Below are 21,327 nucleotides of genomic sequence, written 5' to 3' on the forward strand. Positions count from 1 at the left end.
TCACAATGAAGCTTTAAAATTTTTGTTGGGACACCTGGGTGGCTCAGTTGGTTGAGCGTCCAACTTTGGCTCAGGTCACAATTTCACTGTTCGTGAGTTTGAGCCCCCCATTGGGCTGGCTCTCTGCTATCATTCGGAGCCCGCTTTGAATCCTTTGTCTCGTTCTCTGCCCCTCCCCTACTCATGCTTTTTTTCTCTCTCTCTCAAAAATAAATACACGTTAAAAAAATTTTGTTATTCATTTTTCATGTTTCATTATGTCCTTTTAACGACTGTCCCTCTTTTATTTTCTGTGATGTAATCTTTTACATTAAAATTGCTTTACGTCTAATTAGTTATGTGGCAAAAATGGTCATAGCCAAGATACTTACGGTGAAAATACCAGACAAGGGCTCTGGCTTGGGGTCTTTGAGGAGGTCAAGATGTTGGGGCTGCAGGACCTGAAGCCTTGACTGGGGCTGGAAGATGTGGTTTCACGGTGGCTCACTCAGATGGCTGCCGAGTCAGTGCTGGTGGTTGACAGGTGGTTTTAGTTCCACTCCACGTGGGCCTTTCCGTAGGTTGAATGTCCCTACAACATGGTAGCTGGCTTCCTTGAGAGAAAGCACACTGTTACTTGTATAACATCCTATTAGCTTCCCACAGGGGGAATACCTAGGCACGAGATTCACCGTGAACTCTGTTGGAGGCTGGATACCACACATCTCACCCCAAATAAGAGTAGTCATACATGGTGGGAAAGGTCCTTTGGATAGAGGAAGAGACAGATGCTCCAAGTGGCCTCTGCAAGGTGGGATGGAGAGAAATGTGGGATGGCACTCAGGAGACTCTGACCTTTTGAGTGTCCTAGGATGGGTCATGTCCCCTGCTGGAGCTGCAGTTTTCTCATCTCTGAATAAGAAAGTCTTTGGAACCCAGGTGACTGTGGCACAGGGGTCAAGTCCCCACCACTTAGCCAGTTCCTCATTTCTGTGGACCTCAATTTTCTCATCCATAAAAGCAAGAGTGAGGATATCACCTCTCTAAGCTTCTGTGGAGAATAAATGAGCCGGGCCATGTAATATGCCTTGCACACAGTAGGTGCCCAATAAATGTTAGCTATTATTATTTGCAGCAGAAATAGCAGTATCACCTCTAGCTTCAAGATCTTTGATTCCACAGTCTGCTGTGAGCCCTGAGAACGAGGGGCTTCTGTATGTTCCCTCCTGTCAGTCCAGACCCCCTTGTGTGTGCCTCTGGGGGCGGCTTCAGGTGGCTGTGCTCAGACCTTGGGGAAGGACAGGGTACCCATTTCCTTTCTCAGCATTTTGTGGTCAAGGCACTTGCACACCTGGTAGAGCTAGCTGCAATTAGAGACCGAGCAATGAGAACAGCCTCAAGTTCAGAGCTGGGGGTCTGTCCTTGGGACATGTGTGAAGCATGAGATCAAAGAGTGGCAGAGACGGGCTGCACCGCAGGACTCATCCAGGCCCTTGTCGGGCCACGCCTCCAGCCTGTGGGGTCACCATCCCTTCTCCCAAGTCTGGTTGAAGCAGAGGTCTGAAGAATACCACCCACTGAGCAAGGCCCATGGAAGCAGCTCTTAGATAATTGCTGGGTCGAGGCTGGCCTGCCCAGACCCACGCTGTGGCCAAGTCATTGCATGAAGCTCTCAGCTTCAAGTCCTCACCCCACTATGAGACCACAGGGATGACATAATCATATCCATCCCCATTCTCCACGGTCTCAGCTGGCAGCCCAGGCCTCTTCCTGTACCCACCGGCTCCCAGACTCCATCCACACACTACTCTGTTCATCTTCTCACTGTCCTCAGTCCCCGTCTTATTCCCCTTTATCCCCTAACTGCTCCGTGACAGCAAATCCTCTGTACCCTCAGTCTTTTTCTGGAATGTTCCCTTCTCTCAGCCTGTTGTCCTCTCAGGTGGGGACTGCCATTCTCATATATACCTTCCTCAGAGTCATGGGATCAGTCTGCAATCTTCCTGGCTCCCCAGGCTATTCCTGCACTCTCTTTCATCTTGTGAAAGTCCCTGCTCCTTTAGAATCACACCATTCAGCTCCCTCCCCTTCCTTGATGTTCTCCAGCCTTCCTGGTCAACCTACTCCATCACCAACCACCTTGGCTCCTGGGCTCCTAGACGCCCTTTCCACCCCAACTCCCTCATAATCCTTGGGCCTTCATCATTCACAAGGATGACTTTTCCAGGTTCCCAGTCTGGACCTCATTGCCAAGACCACTTTCATACCTCAGCTACCCACTCACTTCCCAATACCCAAAAGGGCATAACCTCCCAAATAGCAAACCCAGCACCTCACTCTCTGACCATCATTTCCCATACATACAGAAGCTTACTTCCTCAAGCCTTCCTACAATAATTCTTTGTTTTCATCACAAACCCAGACCTATTGGTCCACTCCTTTCTTGCTATCCATCAGTGTCTTCCTGGCTTCATTTCCCTTCCTTTCTGTCTTAGATTCCATGGTTCTTCACTATCATCACTCCCTTGCACATACCTCTAACTCCCTTGCTCCCCCAGTCCTCCTTGTACTTTACCCAACTTGTAATGATGCTCGGTCTAAGTACAAGGCTCTTCATAGTACGTAGAGCTTTGGAAATTACATGATTTCACTTAGACATTTTGGTGGTCATATACGATGTAGGGCAGGTATTCATGTTTTTGTTTTTACAGAAGAGGAACTAATCCCAAAGAGGTTACGTTTCCAGTGTTGCCCAAAGCTGAGCCCCCCACCTGCACCTCCTGGCCCCAAGTCCACCTCACCTATTGAAAGCAGCCCTTCTAGAATAGATTGGTATTGGGATTCCTGGTGATGGGAGTGTGAGTGGGGGCAGGGCACCCCAGCAGAGGGGACACTGTTCCTTATGGTGGGGATAGGAAAGGGGGTGGTCCAGAGAGGAATGTGGTGTTCCTCACAGGCCCCTTAGAGGCTGAGAAATCCTCTCCTGCAGGCTGCCTTGCAGAGGTGTGCTGGTTGCGAAATGCCAAAACAGATGCCACTGGAAAAGCATACTGTCTGACACAGAATTCCTCCAGCTTCCCGGCCTTCTGCAAATCTCATGTCTTTCCTTGTTGGGGCTCAGGGGGCTGAGGGCTCCGCATCACCCTACACATCAAAGACACCGCCAGGTTTCCCAGCATAGCCCTCAGAGGCTTCTAACCGGCCTCTGACAATAAAATCACTTTTATATAAAAACCGAGACTCAATATTTGGCAGAAAAGGGATTAACAGGATCAGTGGTGCAGGGGATGGCATCATGCTATTTTTGTTGGCACTTCCCCAGCTGAAGTGTGAGGAGTCTGGGCATGGAAGGAGGATATATATTTTTTTCTTTTCAACTGACTTGGCCGCTCTAGGTCTGGAAAATCCAGGGAGCTGGAGGGAGCTGGCACGTCTGGGGGTGACCTTCAGCAAGGTCAGGGCATCTGCTAGCCTGAGGAGATGAGCACATTGGGCCTGCGAGGCTAGAGCAGGAACTACAGAGTCATTCTCCTGGGGCCTCGGGCAATAGCAGAAGAAAGGCTCTCTTTGGGGATCAGGTCCTGAACTCCAAAGGGGACAAAACGTCCCGGTCCAACCAGCAGCAGAGACAGACTGACCTAGAGAAGCATGGTCTGGCCCTGCCACGCACAGACCTCTGCATCTTGGCCACTGGCAATGCCCACAAGGATACGGCAGTGAGGGCCTTAGAGGACACCGCTCCAGTGGGAGCCAAACTTGTTCTGTTTTTTAGGTAAGGAACTCTTGCTTTGAATGAGACACTGAAGGTACCTTCTGCATACAGAGGACCGGAGGAGGAAGTGCTGCTTAGGCCTGGCGCCTCCCCGGCTCCTGAGGCTGCCTCGGAATCTGACACTGGAAGTACAAATTGAAAATCACATCACTCATTAGATGAACACTTACTGAGTGTCTGCCCCATTCCTGGCACTTCTGCAGGCACAGGGGGAACGCTGGTGAGCAAAACCAGGCACAGCCCGCCTGTGGGGCTTACGGGGTAGTGCGAGAGAGAGACATTAATTGAATAATGACACAAGTAAATGTTCACTCCCTCCAATGAAGAAACTGATTTGTGAAGTGCCAGATTCTGAGCTGGGCACTCAAGGCTCTGGGCTACAGAACCTCAAGCTGCCTTTCCAGCATTGTACCACTTTACTCTCCCACCCAACCCAGAGCACCACCCATACCCTTGATGCATTTCCCCGGGTATAACTTGTCTTTTCCAGCCTCCAGATTCCCCTGGGCTGCCTCATTTCCCCTTTCCTACTTTCTTGCCTCCAGCCACCTCCACCACCCCAGGAGAGCCCCGCGACAATACCACAGGTCTGCAAAGTCTCCTTGGATGAAGGGGATCCTGCCAGCATTTCTGCCTGGTCCAGAGGGCAGGGGGTGGGGGGAGTGGCCAGCACTGGTGAAGGAGCAAGGAGCCTGGGCAGAATCCTCATCCTGCTCCTGAGACCTTAGGTGAGTCACCCAACCTCACAGAGATGCCCACGAACTCATCTTGGATTCGTCTGATCTCCTCCGGTGGACACAGTTCCTTTCACAGTAGAAGACAGTGGAAACGCCCTGTCTTCTCCCGGTACCAAGTTCAGTGCCTTGGGCTCATTAGGGGCCAAACATGACATTTGTTCATTGACTAGTACATTTGGTTGTGAGCTCCTGGGTCAGCGTCTCTCATTTGCTTATGTCTGCCTCATGGCTGGTTCTGGTCCAGCGGTTCTGGGTTTTCTTCTCATAAGAAGACTGAAGAAGGCACTTCCTTCGGGAATCTCACTAATACCTTCAAACATATATTGACTACCTACTGCATACCAAGTCTGTGCTAGGAATGACATTTTCTCTTCCCTTCAAAGAGTGTAAGATCTAAGAAAGGAAGCAGACAAGGACAGCAACAATGGTATTGTGTGCTAGGTAGAGTCAGAGATGCTATGCAGACATGGGGGTCCCTCCCACATCCTTCAGAAGGCAGTGTCCAATAATCTACAGGAGTGGGCAGAAGGTTGGGTTATCTGTCTGTCCTCTCAGAGCCTCCCCTGGTATTCGTGTCTCTGCCTCCATGAACCCTGAGTCGTTCCCTGGATGCTTGGGAAGCTAATGGTTCCTCTTCTCTGAGGCCAGTGACTAGATGAATATTCCTTTGCTACTCCATCTAGCTGGGCTTCCTAAAATAGCCACATGAGGCTGAACAGGCATGACCTGAGTTCTGTACTGAAGGGTTCCAAACTTGGAATTATGACATATGGAAAGAAAAGCCAAGTTTCTTGTTAAACTTTCCCTCAAATCTTTTTTAAAAATGTTTATTTATTTTTGAGAGAGAGAGAGAGAGAGAGAGAGAGAGAGAGAGAGAGAGAACAAGCAGGGGAGGGGCAGTGAGAGAGGGAGAGGGAATCCCAAACAGGCTCTGTGATGTCAGCACAGAGCCCGATGTGGGGCTCGATCCCACAGACTATGAGATCATGACCTGAGCCCAAATCAAAAGTTGGATGCTTAACCAACTGAGCTACTCAGGTGCCCCAAGTTTCCCTTGAATCTTAAAGGAAAGGCACTTAAAAATAAGCCTATCACTGACACCCCCTTAAACCTGACCTGGTTTGTCAAACCCTGAATTTCTCCCACACTTTGGCAAGTCCAGGTCTTCAAATCTCCACCCAACACCTTTGGGAATCCTCTCTCCCTCCCCACTAGAAGTTTCTAACTTCCATCTTCTTTTAAAAATTTTTTTAAAGTTTATTTTGAGGGAAAGAGAGAGAAGCAGGGGAGGGACAGAGAAGGGACAGGCAGAATTCGAAGCAGGCTCCATGTGCTGTCAGAGAAGAAGCCCGATGCGGGGCTCCATCCCACAAACCATGAGATCATGACCTGAGCCAAAATCAAGAGTTGGATGTTTAACAGACTGAGCCACCCAGGCGCCCCTAACTTCCATCCTTCTGATACCCCTGCCCTAGGACATTCATTCTGGAGTATTGCCCATTCAGCCATCTTCTCTTCCCCAATCCCTGTCAGGGCCACTCAAGTCCTAGAGACAAACCAGGACCACAGAGGGAGAAGTTCTAAGTCCTGCAGCCCATAGTTGGCAGTGAGTAAGGATCCTTCTCTTTGGGTTTCTTTTTTTCTTTTTAAGTGTTTTTTTTTTCTTTTTTGAGAGAGTGTGAGAGAAATAGAGAGAGAGTGAGAGAGAGCAAGTCGGGGAGGGGCAGAGAGAGAGAGAGAGAAAATCCCAGGCAGGTTCTTTGCTGTCAGCACAGAGTCTGACATGGGGCTCGAACTCACGAATGGTGAGATCACGACCTGAGCTGAAATCAAGCGTCGGAAGCCCCACCAACTGAGCCACCCAGGCGCCCCTCTTTGGATTTCTTTTTAATATTCCCATCAGTGTGAGCCCCATAGGTACGGGTTCTACGATCTAGCAGTGACATTAAATTATGACTATACATTTCTCCCTGACACAACAATTAATTTTGGGAGACAGTGTTGTTTAAACCATGCAAGAAAAATCCAGCTATTCAGTGGTGTGCCGGAGGTAGCCCATCCTGGCTTATAAGAGCTGACTGATACATGTTTAGGAATTTTGCAAGCCGCTTGTTAAGCGTTGCCATTAAGAAGTAGCAAACTGTATAAAATAAGCAAATATATCAAACTGAAGACAAATACTAAAAATTCAGTACTTTCTAATTGTTTTACTCTAGTATCGTCTACGTTCTTGAAGTAACTTCCATCTATTGATTCTGTGCGGCCGACTACCGGATGTGTATTACTGAGTATCATTGTCCAACTCCATGCTTAGTGACATCACACTGGTAGCTTGACCTTGGCCATGGTGGGCATCTTTACACTACGGACACTGGCAAACCTCACAAATCATGGCTCCCCCGCCCGCACCCAGAGCTGGCTGATAAACCTTTAGCAGCTCTTCACTGAGAAACACCATGTTTCTTTAGTGGGCGGGTCATTCTTCCACCTTCCTCATGGTGTCACATCATTTTGCAGGGCAGCACTTGGCTTCTTGCCTGCTCTGCCTGGCGCCTTTTGGAACTAACAGCTCTTTAGGGCAGCTGCCTGAATTACTCAAGGAAGGACTGAGTCACCATCTTGAGGGATGGGAGAGTTGACAGTTCTTCTGGAAATGAGAGGTGTTGAAGGCTTGGTGAGCACAGGCTCCTAGCTCAGCCAGGTGGAGCAGACTTAAGGCAGGTTCGCCTGAGGAAGCAATGCTGGGACTAAGGGGGGCTTCATATTCCTGGAGGGTGTGGGGCTTGCGTGGTGGGCTGGGTGAAGTCAGAGGATAAGCCTGGTGCCTCTCGCTAGAGCATCAGTTTACTCGGTGGTAAGTAATTAAAAATATTGTTTTAACAACCAAACATACATGAAAGTACTATGTAGAAGAGGATAAAATATGGATGAAATTTTTTTAAAGTTTACTTATTTTGAGAAAGAGAGAGAACACGAGCAGGGGAGGGGAAAGAGAGGAGAGACGGGTTCCTAAGCAGGCTTCACGTTCCTTGCTGAGGACGCGGGGCTCGATCTCACGACCATGAGATCATGACCTGAGCCAAAATTAAGACACGCTTAACCAACTGAGCCACACAGATGCCCCTTGGGTGAATTTTTAAAAACAAGAGACTGTAAAGAGATTTTTCCTACATGACAGGTTCAAGGGTATGGCTCCAGACCCCAGGAGCACCTATTCCTTGTCCTCAGACATTAAGTCTTTTGACAGAAAAATTTGAGCACCCCGAAGCTATAGGCCTCTGAGATATCCATAGGAAGGAACTGAACAGAGGCTGGGAGGAAGTGGCTAGGGCATTCTAGAAAGTAGAGTTCAACAGAAAAGAACAAGGGCTTGGATCAAATTCCTTGAGTTTGAATTCTTGCTCCGCTACTTATTAGCTGTGAGATCTCGGGTAGGTTACTCAACTGCTCTGTGCCTGCACTTCCCACGGCTCTCGACTGAGGGTAGTAACAGGACCCATCTAACAGGTTGTTTCAAAGATGAAATCAGATGTGCGTGCAGCGTTTGGAGCCGTGTTAGAACTTGTTCTTTCCAGTCATTTCAAGCAGAAGGAACAGCATGAGCGAAGGCCAAAGCCTGGACAGGCTGCTCCAGCTGGTGAGGGCAGAGTGTACCTATGGTAGAGGGTGAGGTTGAAGCGCTTTCTTGGCTCATGGCTTTCACGGCTCTCCACTCAGCTGACCTCTCTAGTCTTCCCCACACAGGGAGGGGAGGGAGCTTGCCGACCACCAAGATCCGTCTGGTGCCCACAGCCTACGTCTTCTTTCATCTTTTCTCTCTTTTCTTTCTGAATAACAGAACATTCAGGTCCCCACTGTTTAGTGATTTAACATGCTTCTATGGTGCTCACCAGTTAGTTACTTTATGAGTTAGTTTTCCCATCCCCAAACGACAAAGAAAAGTATATATTTGATATGAAAAGTTAAGGGGGAGAGAAAATCCAGTTTTAGAGTTATCTTTTTTTTTTTTTAAACCAATTCATTTTGCTAATTTCATGGCAACGCATGGCACAATACGTGAAAACGGAAAAACTCTATGGTCTGTGGAGTCAGAGCGATCTGGGTTCAAATCCTGACCCAGAAATTATTTACCAGAAGTTATTTCTTCTTTTACCATTAGTTTCCATGTGTCTGAAATGGGCTGCTGATAATAGTACCTGCCTCACAGGGCTGCTGTGAAAATTAAATGGCCTAAGTTATGTCAAATTCTGAGAGGGCAAGGCTACCTTCCCTTTGTCCCTGTGGATCCTGCACAGGAATGAGGCTGAGGGCAGGCTCCTTGCTTGTTGGGCACCATCAGTAAGTTGCTTCCCTTGATCCCAAGTCACAGCCCAGGGAGCTCTGTGCCATCTACCCTGGGGTACTGCATTCTCCTTTGTGGGTCCCCCCACTTGGCCACACATTTACAAATAGCCCCTTTATTCAACTCTCCTCAAATGACCTGCTTAGAGTGTTCAGCTTGCTTCTGATGGGGCCTGGCCAACAAATTTAGCATAGTACTTGGTCCATAGTTAAGTGCTCAACAAATGGAAACAATTATTATTTAAAAAAAATTTTTTTTAAGTTTTTATTTATTTTTGAGACAGAGAGAGACAGAGCACGAGCAGGGGAGGGGCAGAGAGAGAGGGAGATACAGAATCCGAAGCAGGCTCCAGGCTTCGAGCTGTCAGCACAGAGCCTGACATGGGATTCAAACTCACAGACTGTGAGATCGTGCCCTGAGCTGAAGTCGGATGCTTAACCGACTGAGCCGCCCAGGTGCCCCTGGAAGCAATTGTTTACATGCAGAATAGAACACTCTGTGCTCTGGGGTGCCTGGGTGGCTCAGTTGGTTAAGGGTCCAACTCTTGATTTCGGCTAACGTCATGATCGCATGATTCGTGGGTTCAAGGCCTGCATTGGGAGCACAGAGCCTGCTTGGGATTCTTGGCCTCACTCTCTCTCTGCCCCTCCCCAATGCATGTACATGCTCTCTCTCGCTCCGTCTCTCGAAATAAATAAACTTAAAAAAAAAAAAGATAACTCTGTGCCCTATTAAAGGAATGCTTAGCGATATTTATCCACCAACATTCATTGATTCAACAAGTACTGAGCATACATGATTTATGCAGTGTATCTTTCATTTACGATGAAACATCCTGTGGCAGTTGGCAGCACCTTTGGGGGATTAACTTCTTGCCCCTTGGTTTCAGCAGGAGGAGGGAACTCTCTGGCATTTTCCCTCTTAGGCCAACCGTTGAGCAAACTCACCAGTCTCAGGATGATGAACCAGTCGGAGCTCTTACCTGCAACTGGGCAGTAAGTCATTCTTAGGAGAAGTAGGCTCCACTCACCGAGTGCTCTTTGGGAAGGACATGTGCACAGTGGGGTAAGGGGCCTGGTCAAAATGGGCCTTTCTCTGGTCCTAACCTAGATGTAAAGTTGCACATCCAAGGCTTGGAGGATTTCCTAAAGTGAGGGAAGACCCCCTGGATGGGGGTCAGGGCACTGGTTCTGGCCCCTGTTGAGCTGCTACATTTCAGGTCATGCTGCTCTGAAATTTCTAGGAGAGAGTCCTTCCTTGCCTTCAGCCCCCGGTGGCTCCTGGCATTTCTTGACATATGGTAGCATAACTCCGATCTCTGCTTCCAACTCCACAAGGCCTTCTTCCCTGTGTCTTAGCGTGTCCTCCCCTCTTCCTGTAAGGACACTGGTCGTTGGATTTGGCACCCACCCTCATTGAGATCCTTAACTAATTACATGTGCAAAGACCTCATTTCTTTTCTTCTTAAAAATTTTTTAATGTTTATTTTTGAGAGAGAGAGAGAGAGAGAGAGAGAGAGAGCACGAGTGGGAGAGGAGCAGAGAGAGAGGGAGACACAGAATCCGAAGCAGGCTCCAGGCTCCGAGAGAGCCCGATGCGGGGCTCGAACCCACGGACTGTGCCATCTTTCCCTGGGCCGAAGTTGGTGCTTAAACTAATTGAGCCACCCAGGTGCCCCAAGACCTCATTTCTAAATCAGGTCACATTCTGAGGTTCAGGTGGACATGAGTTTTGCAGGGGGACACTATTCAGCCCACTACAGTTGGGGTATAGGTTCTCAATAGTATTTACCCGTCCCAGCCCTTTGGAAGTCAGGGGGTACATAGAATTCCCTTGCCAGGCACCTCTTTCTTTCTGGGACTCCTTCGGTAGAGATTGGGAGAGGCAGGATGTCCTCTGAGCCCTGTGATGGAGAGCCAAGAATTATCTGGGTGGTAAGACCACCAGCGGGACTGTCACTACTCAATACTGTATCACATCCTCCTCTTCTTCCCTCCCCGCTGTCACCACTTGACATGTCTCCGCCCCTCCCCCCCCCCCCCCCCCCCCCAGCTCTTACTTACTGGCCTCTGTTGCAGTCTGTCTGTGCGCTGGCCACCGAGCTAGATACCCCCGTCCCTTCCCTTTCTCCCACTGGTACTATGAAATTAGTAGTGTCACTCTTCCCATCGAAAGTTACAAAATTGGGCACGGAGTGGTGGAACCAGGATCTGAAGCTCACGCTCTTGCCACACACCTGGATGTTTCAGCAGCAGAAACAGGTCCCAGCTCTGGCACAGTTTGACAACACTTGTGTTCAAGGCCAGATTGCAAAACCGTCTGATTGGTTTACAAAACTTCCTTCCGAATCGCCTGTTTTTGTCTCTTCCTCCCTCCCCATGCCTGAAATCCCCGTGGTGGAGTCTGGTACCCTCACGTCTGCCCCGGTCACTTCACTTTCTCAGATCCCTCATTTCCATCAAGGGCATCGTGCCTGGTAACAACACAAAATGCTGCTTTTACTTCACTCTCAGCCCTCCAAGGGTCTCTGCATGTTATTGGCATGTGGGCCTATGGGTGGAAACCAATTTTCCCCACTCGCTTTTCCTTCCTTCACCATTGTCCTAAGGGCACGGCTGGGCTCGGCCTGTTTGACCAGGGTGGGGATTCCTATGCCACTGTCACAGCATCTGTCCTAACAGGGTACTGCTGAACTCTTAGGACATAGTCGTTTTACTTCAACCCAACACACTGAAGACAGACAAACAGAACTGAAACACATATTTTAACCAGGTCCTTAATAACGACATTTACAGAAACATGGATGGTTTGGTATGTCGGTTTTGCCAATACGTGAAAAAAAACTTTGATCGTGCATATCCTAATGTCACCTCCTGTCCTCGGCAGTATGGGAGTGACACTGATGGAGGAGTCCGTGTTCTGCTGCTTAATTGAGGCATCCTCTAAGGATGCTGGGATTTGGGGGGGGGGGACCAAAGTTTGGGGGTTTACACACCGGTATAAGTCTCTTGGCAATTAGTTTGGTAATACGTATCAAGAGGCTTACAACATTTAAACTTACATTTCTAGAAAATAAATCCTGAAATTACTGCCAAAGCAGAGAAAGCTTGATTTATTTCGTAATGCCATTTACAAGTGTTTACAGATTTATAAAAGCCATAGCAAATGTTTGGGCAGTCATCTAGGGTTCCGGTGATTGGGGTAAATAAATCATGGCGTGTCCTTCTTTACGGAATATTAAGTGACTTTTAAAATGATGCTTACTCTGTGCAATTAAATGGAAGAAGCAGGGCATATACACATGGCTATTAAGTACGTGGACGATAATTACTGTGTAAAATATGTATTAGAGAAAGACTTGTGAGAGGTGTTGCTAAATGCTAGCAAAGGTTTTCAGAGAGTAGAACTATAGTTTTTCCATTTTCTCCCTGTTTATTATTTCTAAGTTTTTTTTTAAATTTTTTTAACGTTTATTTATTTTTGAGACCGAGAGAGACAGAGCATGAACGGGGAGGGGCAGAGAGAGAGGGAGACACAGAATCTGAAATGGGCTCCAGGCTCTGAGCGGTCAGCACAGAGCCTGACGCGGGGCTCGAACTCACGGACCATGAGATCATGACCTGGGCCGAAGTCGGACGCTCAACCGACTGAGCCATCCAGGCACCCCTCTAAGTTTTAAAAAGTAAGCTTAAGGGTGGGGGATTAAACCATCGACAAGATCATTTATCTACCCTCTGGGCAGAGTTACTGCCATTGCAGTGATGGCCCCGGGTCTTTCAGTCCTGGCCACAGTCTCCAAAAAAGATGAGGCATAATGGGGTTCAGAGGCCTGTCATGTGGGTGTCTACTGAGGAACACTACAGATGGACAGGGGGTTCCCAGGAAAGGGAGACCCAAACATAGTCACCGAGCGTCCAGGCGCAGCCTGCACACTGTCGCCCTGTCAGTGCTTGAAAACACATTGTCCTTTGAGAGAAATGTCCAGCCTGACATCTCAAATTACTTCTCAGGGCTGGGGGGGGGGGGGGCGGGAGGAAGAGGACAGAGATTCCCCAGGGGTGGGGTGCCTCCTCCTGGATGTCTTCAGGACAGTCCCTTCGGCCATGGAGGTTCTGTGAGGCCCTGGCCAGCAAGCACCATGAGAGCCCTGGGGTAGGCACTGATCTAGGCACTATGGAACCAGGAAACAAGGGTCGAGATGGCGTGAATTCATGAGAACAGAATGACCATCACAACAAAATAGCTTCTCTTTACTGAGTGCCTAAATGCATGTGCCTACACTGATACATGAATTTTATCCTATTTAACACTTATAACCGCCCTGGGGAGAGGTTTACAGCTCCCATTTTTGTGGATGAGGAAACAGACTCAGAGAGGTTTAGGAATCTCTGCAAGGTCACAGAGCTAAGATTCACACTCAGGTCTTGCTGATGCCAACACTTCAACTTTTTCGGTGATGCTCCCTGGCTGTCCGCGGACAGGATCTAATGCTGTTCGTGCCCCTGCCCCCCTGCTTTACCAGGTGTGTTAAAGCACTGGGTAATTGGGGATGTGATAATAAATCAAGCAGTGGCTCCTGCAAGAGACAAGCCACAAGGGCTGCTTCCATTTGCTTAGGTCAAGTTCATCTTAGCCTTCTTTGGGGCTGCCACGGTGCTTAGCCACAGAGAGTGCCAGGATGCACAGGAGGTGCTGAGATGCTGATGTGTACATGTGTGATCTGGTGTGGCCTCACAGACCGGGTTATATAATATGGGTTATATTTTACTAGGCAGTCATGTTGATTACGTTCATATTAATAAGGAAAAGTATCGTTAGGAGCCCTTCTTTCTCCCTGGCTCCCTATCACTCATCAGGTTTCAGCCTGGGGCACATATTTGTGCTTAAAGCATTAACCCCTAAAACAGGATAGCATGAGCCCCTAACACACACACACACACACACACACTCCTTCACGCCATAGCAATTTGCTGAAAATGCTGACTAAATCATATTAACCTAATTGCTAGGTTGAAATAATGGTAATGATGATGATAGTAATAATAAAAGAGGGGCGCCTGGGTGGCTCAGTCTGTTAAGCGGCCGACTTCGGCTCAGGTCATGATCTCGCGGTCCGTGGGTTCGAGCCCCGCGTCGGGCTCTGTGCTGACAGCTCCGAGCTTGGAGCCTGTTTCGGATTCTGTGTCTCCCTCTCTCTGACCCTCCCCCATTCATGCTCTGTCTCTCTCTGTCTCAAAAATAAATAAACGTTAAAAAAAAATTAAAAAAAAATAATAAAAGAATGGCTCTCAAATTATTCTGAGCGATGTTGCAACATCAGCTGCCATACTCATTCTCCAAGAAAGAATTTGCATTTTCGGACTCGGTTCACAACAGGCAAGTGGCTCCCCGGGGAGATAAATGACAGCCCTTAATGAGGTTTTCCCTTGCCCAAAGTGACATCTTACTTCTTTCTCCAAAAGCAGGTGAGTACCAATTTCTAGACAGAATTTGGGCAAATGTCCAAATTTACAGACTTCCAGGAGGCATATTAGAATATGGAATCTGCCAAAAATCCTGGGCTCTCCTTCCAAGTGGTCTCCTTCAGGGTGGCATTGCATTTAGCTGTGAGGGCCGTTACCTGGTAGGAATGTGGCTCTCTGGCTCTCTCTGGCACAGAAATGTTGGGGCCTTCTGTGGAACACTTCTGGAAACCAGAATGGGGGTCTTTGTGGCAGGCAAGCCACCGTCTGAAATGCCCCAGCTAAAGACATAAAGACATAGGTCAGACCTAAAGACATAGGTCAGAGATGAAGACCCTAAGGGACTCTCCACAAATACTTACTGAGTGCCCACCGTGTGTGGCTCTACATAGGGGAAGATGTCTAGGATACAGCCCTTGCTGTCTAGAATGTAATAGCTAGTAAAGGAGAAACACATACACAGATAACTACCTGTGATCAAAACGTGGTCTAGAAAGGTGATGCTTTGGGAGCCAAGGGTAAGCTGAGTCTGTGACAATGACAATGATAATTGAACTGGGTCTTCAAGTATGAAAAAGAATTCACCAGATGAGGGGTGGGATGTGGAGGCAGGTTGGAGGGTAAGCGGGGGAGGAAAGGCCTTTGAGACAGACAGCAAAATGAGCAAAAGCAGGAAGGAGAACAAAGTATTGAGAAATAAGCTTGTCCAGCACTACTCTACCTCTCCTGTTTACCTGCCCTAGTTTTCAGGGCTTCCATCTGCTGCCTTAACCCCTTTGGAATACCCCTGTGCTTTGAAGATGCCCATGGGGGCAATAACCATATTTGTGTTGCTCTATGCTGTATCATATTTTATCATCATTCAGTGATAAAATCTTTTTACTCCATGAGTATTCTTTCCTTCACCCATTATTTAGAAGCATATTTAGAAATTTTCTTAATGCATGGGTTTTGTGTGGAAATGGTTCATTTACTGACTTAGAATTTTATTGCACTGACATCACAGAATGTGACCTGTATAAAAGCAATTCTTTAGTGTCTTTTGATATTTCCTTTGTGGCCTTGGGTACATGATTAATTCCTGTAAGTATGTACTGGAAAAGTTGTTTATTTATGAGACACAAGATGAATAACTGTGGTTAAAATCTTCTATATCCTTTCTATTTTTTTCTGTCTCACTTTCTGGGAGAAGGGATTAAAATCTACCACTATGATTGTGGCTTGTCCATATCTCTTTATAATGTTGTAGGTTTGTGCTTTATGTAGTTTGAGGCTATACTGTAATGTGCATATAGGTTCAGGATAGTTTTTTTTGTCATCTGTTCCCTTTGTCAAAGAACTTCTTTCTTGCCAAGTTTCTGCCTCAAGGCCTATTTTGTTTCAAATTAATATTGCTAAATCAGCCTTTAGTTAGTATTTACCTAGTACATGTCTTCCTAGTATATTAATTCCTTTATTTTGTTTTCAACCCTTTTCTGTCTCTGGTTTTAGATGTGTCTTTTGTGAATAGCTTTTAGATGGATTCCAGGGCCTAGATCAGTGCCTAGAACATAGTAGGCACTCGGTAATTATTTCTTGAGTTAATGAATGGAAAAAATAAAATCTAATCTGAATATTTGCCCTTCAGCAGATGAGTTTAATGTGTTTATATTTGTTATGATTACTAATATATTTGATTGACTTATACCACTTTGTTTTCTAATTATATGGAACTTTATAAATGCTCAACATCACTCATCATCAGGGAAATGCAAATCAAAACCACGGTGAGATACCACCTCACACCCTTCAGAACGGCTAACATTAACAACTCAGGCAACAACAGATGTTGGTGAGGATTTGGAGAAAGAGGGTCTCTTTTGCATTGCTGGTGGGAATGCAAACTGGTGCAGTCACTCTGGGAAACAGTGTGGAGGTTCCTCAAAAAACTAAAAACAGAACTACCCTGCGACCCAGCAATTGCACTACTAGGCATTTATCTATGGGATACAGGTGTGCTGTTTTCAAAGGGCACATGTACCCCAATGTTTACAGCAGTGCTATCGACAATACCCAAAGAATGGAAAGAGCCCAAATGTCTATCGACTGATGAATGGATAAAAAAGATGTGCTGTACACACACACACATGCGCGCACACACACACACACACACACACACACACACACACACACCCCTCAGTGGAATATTACTCAGCAATCAAACAGAATGAAATCTTGCCATTTGCAACTACGTGGATGGAACTAGAGGGTATTATGCTAAGCGAAAATAGTCAGAAAAAGACAAATATCATATGACTTCACTAATATGTGGGATTTAAGATACAAAACAGATGAACATAAGGGAAGGGAAGCAAAAATAATACAAAAACAAGGAGGGGTACAAAGCATAAGAGACTCTTAAATACAGAGAACAAACTGAGGGTTTCTGGAAGAGTTGTGGGTAGGGAGATGGGCTAAATGGGTAAGGGGCATTAAGGAAGACACTTGTTGGGATGAGCACTGGGTGTTATACATAGGGTATGAATCACTAGAATCTACTCCTGAAATCATTATTGCACTATATGCTAACTAACTTAGATATAAATTAAAACATAAATAAGTAAATAAATATAATTTTACAAAAAGAAAGAAATATTCAGTTACGAAAAATAAAACAAGTTAATTAAAAAATGTATCTTTTTCTCTTTCTCTGCTTTATTGCCTTCTGCTAGATTGGTCAAATATACTTTATTTCCCTCTCTTCTAGCCTAAAAGCAATTCCTCTTCTTTTCTTTAGTTCAATAACGGCACAATCACTTTCACTATGTCCTTTGATCAGCACAAAGCCCTGTAAATTCAATGTGAGTATCCCCAATTTGCAGATAGGAAAACTGAGACTCAGAGTTAAAAGTAACCTAAGGGCCCACAGCTAGTGACCAGCAGATCTGGGATTAGAACCAGTTCTGTGTGATCTGGAGGTCATGTATTTTCCACTGTGGGCCACACTGCTAACAAAGGTCAACTTCCGATTGCTGAAAGACAGTTATCACGGACCTTCTTAGTCCCCAGAGTCATACTGTGATCAGCAGACCTTGTTATCTCTGTGTCCTAGTGATAACTCGGAAATGGAAATGAATGGACACAGGCCTGGGTACAGAGAAAGTTGAAAGCTGAGAAGTAAACAGAGCTCTTAAAATTCTCCCAAATGAAATCCTCCTCAAGCTGGATGACTGGATGACAGCTTTTTAAGAAATGATATCTCAGATCTGACCACTTAACTATTTTGGGGGATGCTTTCTCTTTTCCCAGCAGATAGCTGTCCACAGCCAGAGCCCTTCAATAAGCAATAACTGCGGTTCTTTTTTTTGATACATTTTTTTTTAACATAGGAAGAGAGCAGGAGTGGAGGAGGGACAGAGACAGAGAGGGGGGGAAACACAGAATCCAAAGCAGGCTCAGGCTCTGAGTTGTCAGTACAGAGCCCGAAGCGGGGCTTGAACCCACAAACCGTGAGATCATGACCGGAGTCGATGTTGGATGCTTAAAACCGACTGAGCCAACCCGGCGCCCCACAGTAACTACAGTTCTTGCCACTGTCTCTACACACTGCTTTCAAAATACTTGTTCTTTCTTCACACAGGTTGCTCTGCTTTGATTTCCCTCTTCTGGAAGGGGTCTGAGGATGGGGATGGGTGAGAGGCAGAGACATAGGGCCACATAGTCGCCTTTGTAGGAAAGGAAGGACAGAAGCTTCTGAGGCAGTATTAACCTGCATGAGGCTTTGATGATGTCACCCATGGAGGAGGCAGGTGTTATGAGTAAGATTACCCACAATCCCCCTAGCTTCCAGGGTTCCTACTGCAGTAAACAACGCCCAGTGGAATGATAATCCTGGTGTTAAATGTCCCGCTGATTTTGTAGGGGTACAGGTGTATTTTTGGCTGAAAGAATGGCATTCATTTTCAGGATGGGAGTTTGAAAGAATGTGACTAAATTCCTGAGATACCACTAAGGGACCGCAGCCATGCCCGGTAACTGCACCAGCATGGGTGTTTCTCAGTGCAGTTCAGTGTGGGCCAGAGGGCTTTGCTGGGTCCTTCTCAGGATTTCATCTCTATGTGGAGGCACCCGAGGGAGACGGGCTCTTGAGAGGCGTTTTTCAAAGTGCACTAACTGAATTAGAATCACCTGGTGGGGGGAGGGGGCGGGGGGCAGGGGAAGAGACATGCTTGTTAAAATGGTAATTCAGGGCCCCACCCTAAACTTATTGAATTGGAACCTAATAGGGGGCCCCAGGAATCCCCATTTTTAATTAGTGGCCCAGGTGATTTTGGCGCCGAGTCTAAATTGTTCTTTAAGGGTTCTGCAGGTGTCTGAAACTTCCTGCAGGGTAGACAAGCCCATGTGAGGAGGCACATGGGAAGCAGCCAGGAGACCTGAGCCCCAACCTTGCCTTTGGCTGGCTGTGTGCTCTGGAGCAAGTCACTTCACCACCCTGGGCTTCATTTCTTTGCGAAACAAGAGCTTCCAGAGTTTCTTAATGGCGGAGCCAGGCCAGAGTCCCAGACTCAGGTCTGGTGAAGTGAGAGCAGGACTTCCGAAAGGAGATAGAAACTGTAGCAAATTTTGTGGTGTGTATGGTGTGCCAGGCACTGCACAGATGTGCAGATCAAGGCAGCTGAGGTCATTTTCTTTCTGCCATTGCCCTATGAGTTCGGCACTCTCCTCTTCCCATCCTGCAGATTAAGGAATTGAGGCAAAGGAAAGTTAAGGGCACAGAGGCGGTAAGAAGTAAAACCGGGTTCCGAACTCACACTCCAGAGCTCTTGTTCTTAACCCCGAAAATACAGTATCTCTCGCCCATAAAGGTCCTGCTGGCAATCGGAAATGCCAGACACAGCTAAGAGGTTGGATCATCCGGCAAATGTGGCAGATCCCTAAATAGAGGTGACAGGTGGGAAGCTAGGGGAGTGTGTAAGGAGCAGAGCTAGAGCGCCAATAAATACCTGCTGACTTAGCCAACCCAAGGTAACACAGTCCTACCCACTTGGAGAGGATCGTAAATGGGACGCAGATGGCGGAGTTCAAAGTGTCAGGACAGGTGGGTGGGGGAAACCTTGGGGCGGGGGAGCAAAGGTCCACTTGAGAGGCCCCTCCCTGCCTGCCCAGCTCGCTCTGGGGATAATGGGCTGTAAACCATACCCCTTCCTTCATCGAGATCTGCAGACAGAAATAGGTCCCTGCTTTTCCCCAAGCTTTGAAGATCCCTTCAGGAAGTTCTAAACCGACCATGAAACCACACTTCCTTCACCAGAGGACACTTGTCTAGCAGATAACACCAGGGCCTAATTTGGCCTCAGGCAGAGACTGGGTCAGAATTTGACGGTGGGTAAGGCAGGTCACGGCATGACGCGCAGTTACAGGGCTCACCGCCCCCTGCTCCTGCATGGGTGGGGGGTTGGCTTTCCCATGGAAGTGAAGACCCCCCCTCGTCACCGTGTGCTCTCCCTGGCAATGGGGGTGTTCCGCCCCAGCATCAACTCCCTCCTTAGTGATAGAGACTCTCAATGTCTGCGTCTAGTCTGGGCCTTTTTGTGGAGCCCCAGACTGTTATACCCAACGGCCTCCTGGACATCTCAAAATCTCAAACCAAATTCAGGCTGTTTGTCCTGCCCCCTGCCCTCTTTTGCTCTCCTTTTAGAGCCAGTTCACCAAGTCCTTGAAGTCCAGACTCTTGGGGTGAAACTCAGGGATCTCTGGGAGCCAGACCCACCTCCCTGCCCAGCCCATGCCCAGTCCTTTGCATTCTGGCCACACCTGTGCCCTTTGACACCCGGGTGTCTTTCCTCCAACTAGTTTTTTTGTTTTAAATTAGAACATCAGTTTCTTGGTCTGGTAGTCTGATTGCACTTTCTTCCTTCAAGACCTGGCTCAACTCCTTTGAGAAGCCTTCCAAGATTGCAATAACTACCCCCCACCCCCACCCCAGGAGAGTTCCTTTCTCCTTGGAGTTTCCCATGGCCCTTGTTGCATACCATTGGCACACTTTTGTCACTGCATTGTTAATATCTGTTCACATGCCCTTCCCTCTGGACACCAAGCCTCTGAGCTTAGCCATGGAGAGGGCTGTCACAGACACACTTATTCAACTATATTCTCAATGCCGATGAGTGCTCAGGAGATGTGGTTGAATAAATGAATACATGATTCAATAACTAGTTCAGAATTTCTGGGCAAATGGAACCTGTAGTCTTTTAGAACCTCAAGATTTTACCCAAAGCATAAAAAGGTGGTCTAACAAAGCGCAGAAGCCTGGAGAGATTGGCTAGGGGCTGTACAGCCTAGGACCGAAGCTGTGTGATTCTTGATGCGGTGCCAGGCTCCAGCCATGTGTGTGACCGCTCGGCACCCGTGGCCCCTTCCACCCCTGCTGACCTGACCCTGCAACAACTCACCGCCTTCTTGTCTGTGAGCCCAGCACACTCCCTTTGTTCTGGTTCTTCTGGAAACCACCTCCCTCCCCGCTTCACCCACCTCTTCTAGGGAGCTTCTCCTGAGGAAATGGGATGGGAAACACAATATGAGCCTTCCCAAAGCTCCGAATTCAAGCAGTCTCCCGTCCTCGGCACTTCAGGTTAACGGGCAGAGTGAGCACTGGAAAGCACAGGGGAGCCCAGGTGAGCACCTGGTCCCTAAACTCCTCATTAGGATCACTTGGGCTGCTTGTTACACTTATAGGTCACATGCTCCACCCAGGACTTGCTGAATTAGAATCTTCAGGTCAGGAGCCCAATCTCTATTAAAAAAAAAACAACCACTTATATTATATTATATTATATTATATTATATTATATTATATTATATTATATTATATTATATTATATTATATCATATCATATCGTATCATATTGTATTATATTAATTTTAAAGTTTATTTATTTTGACAGAGAGAGAGAGCACAGGTGGGGTAGGGGCAGAGAGAGAGGGAGAGAGAATTCCAAGCAGGTTCCACACTGACACAGTACAGAGCCTGATACAGGGCTCGAACTCACAAAC

At 47.3% G+C, this 21,327-nt stretch overlaps 1 long non-coding RNA gene across 1 annotated transcript in view; it reads right to left on the reverse strand.

The window, feature by feature from the left end:
* The window catches only part of LOC128315922 (uncharacterized), a 129,149-nt gene that overhangs the window by 6,275 nt on the left and 101,547 nt on the right, over positions 1-21,327 (reverse strand). The window contains exons 3-4 of the long non-coding RNA XR_008299131.1: positions 10,622-10,733; positions 372-593 (exon numbers count right to left, since the gene is read on the reverse strand). This is a non-coding gene — a long non-coding RNA (uncharacterized LOC128315922). The remainder of the gene's footprint in view (positions 1-371; positions 594-10,621; positions 10,734-21,327) is intronic.

Source organism: Acinonyx jubatus, chromosome B3, assembly GCF_027475565.1.
Source record: "Acinonyx jubatus isolate Ajub_Pintada_27869175 chromosome B3, VMU_Ajub_asm_v1.0, whole genome shotgun sequence".
Lineage (NCBI taxonomy): Eukaryota > Metazoa > Chordata > Mammalia > Carnivora > Felidae > Acinonyx > Acinonyx jubatus.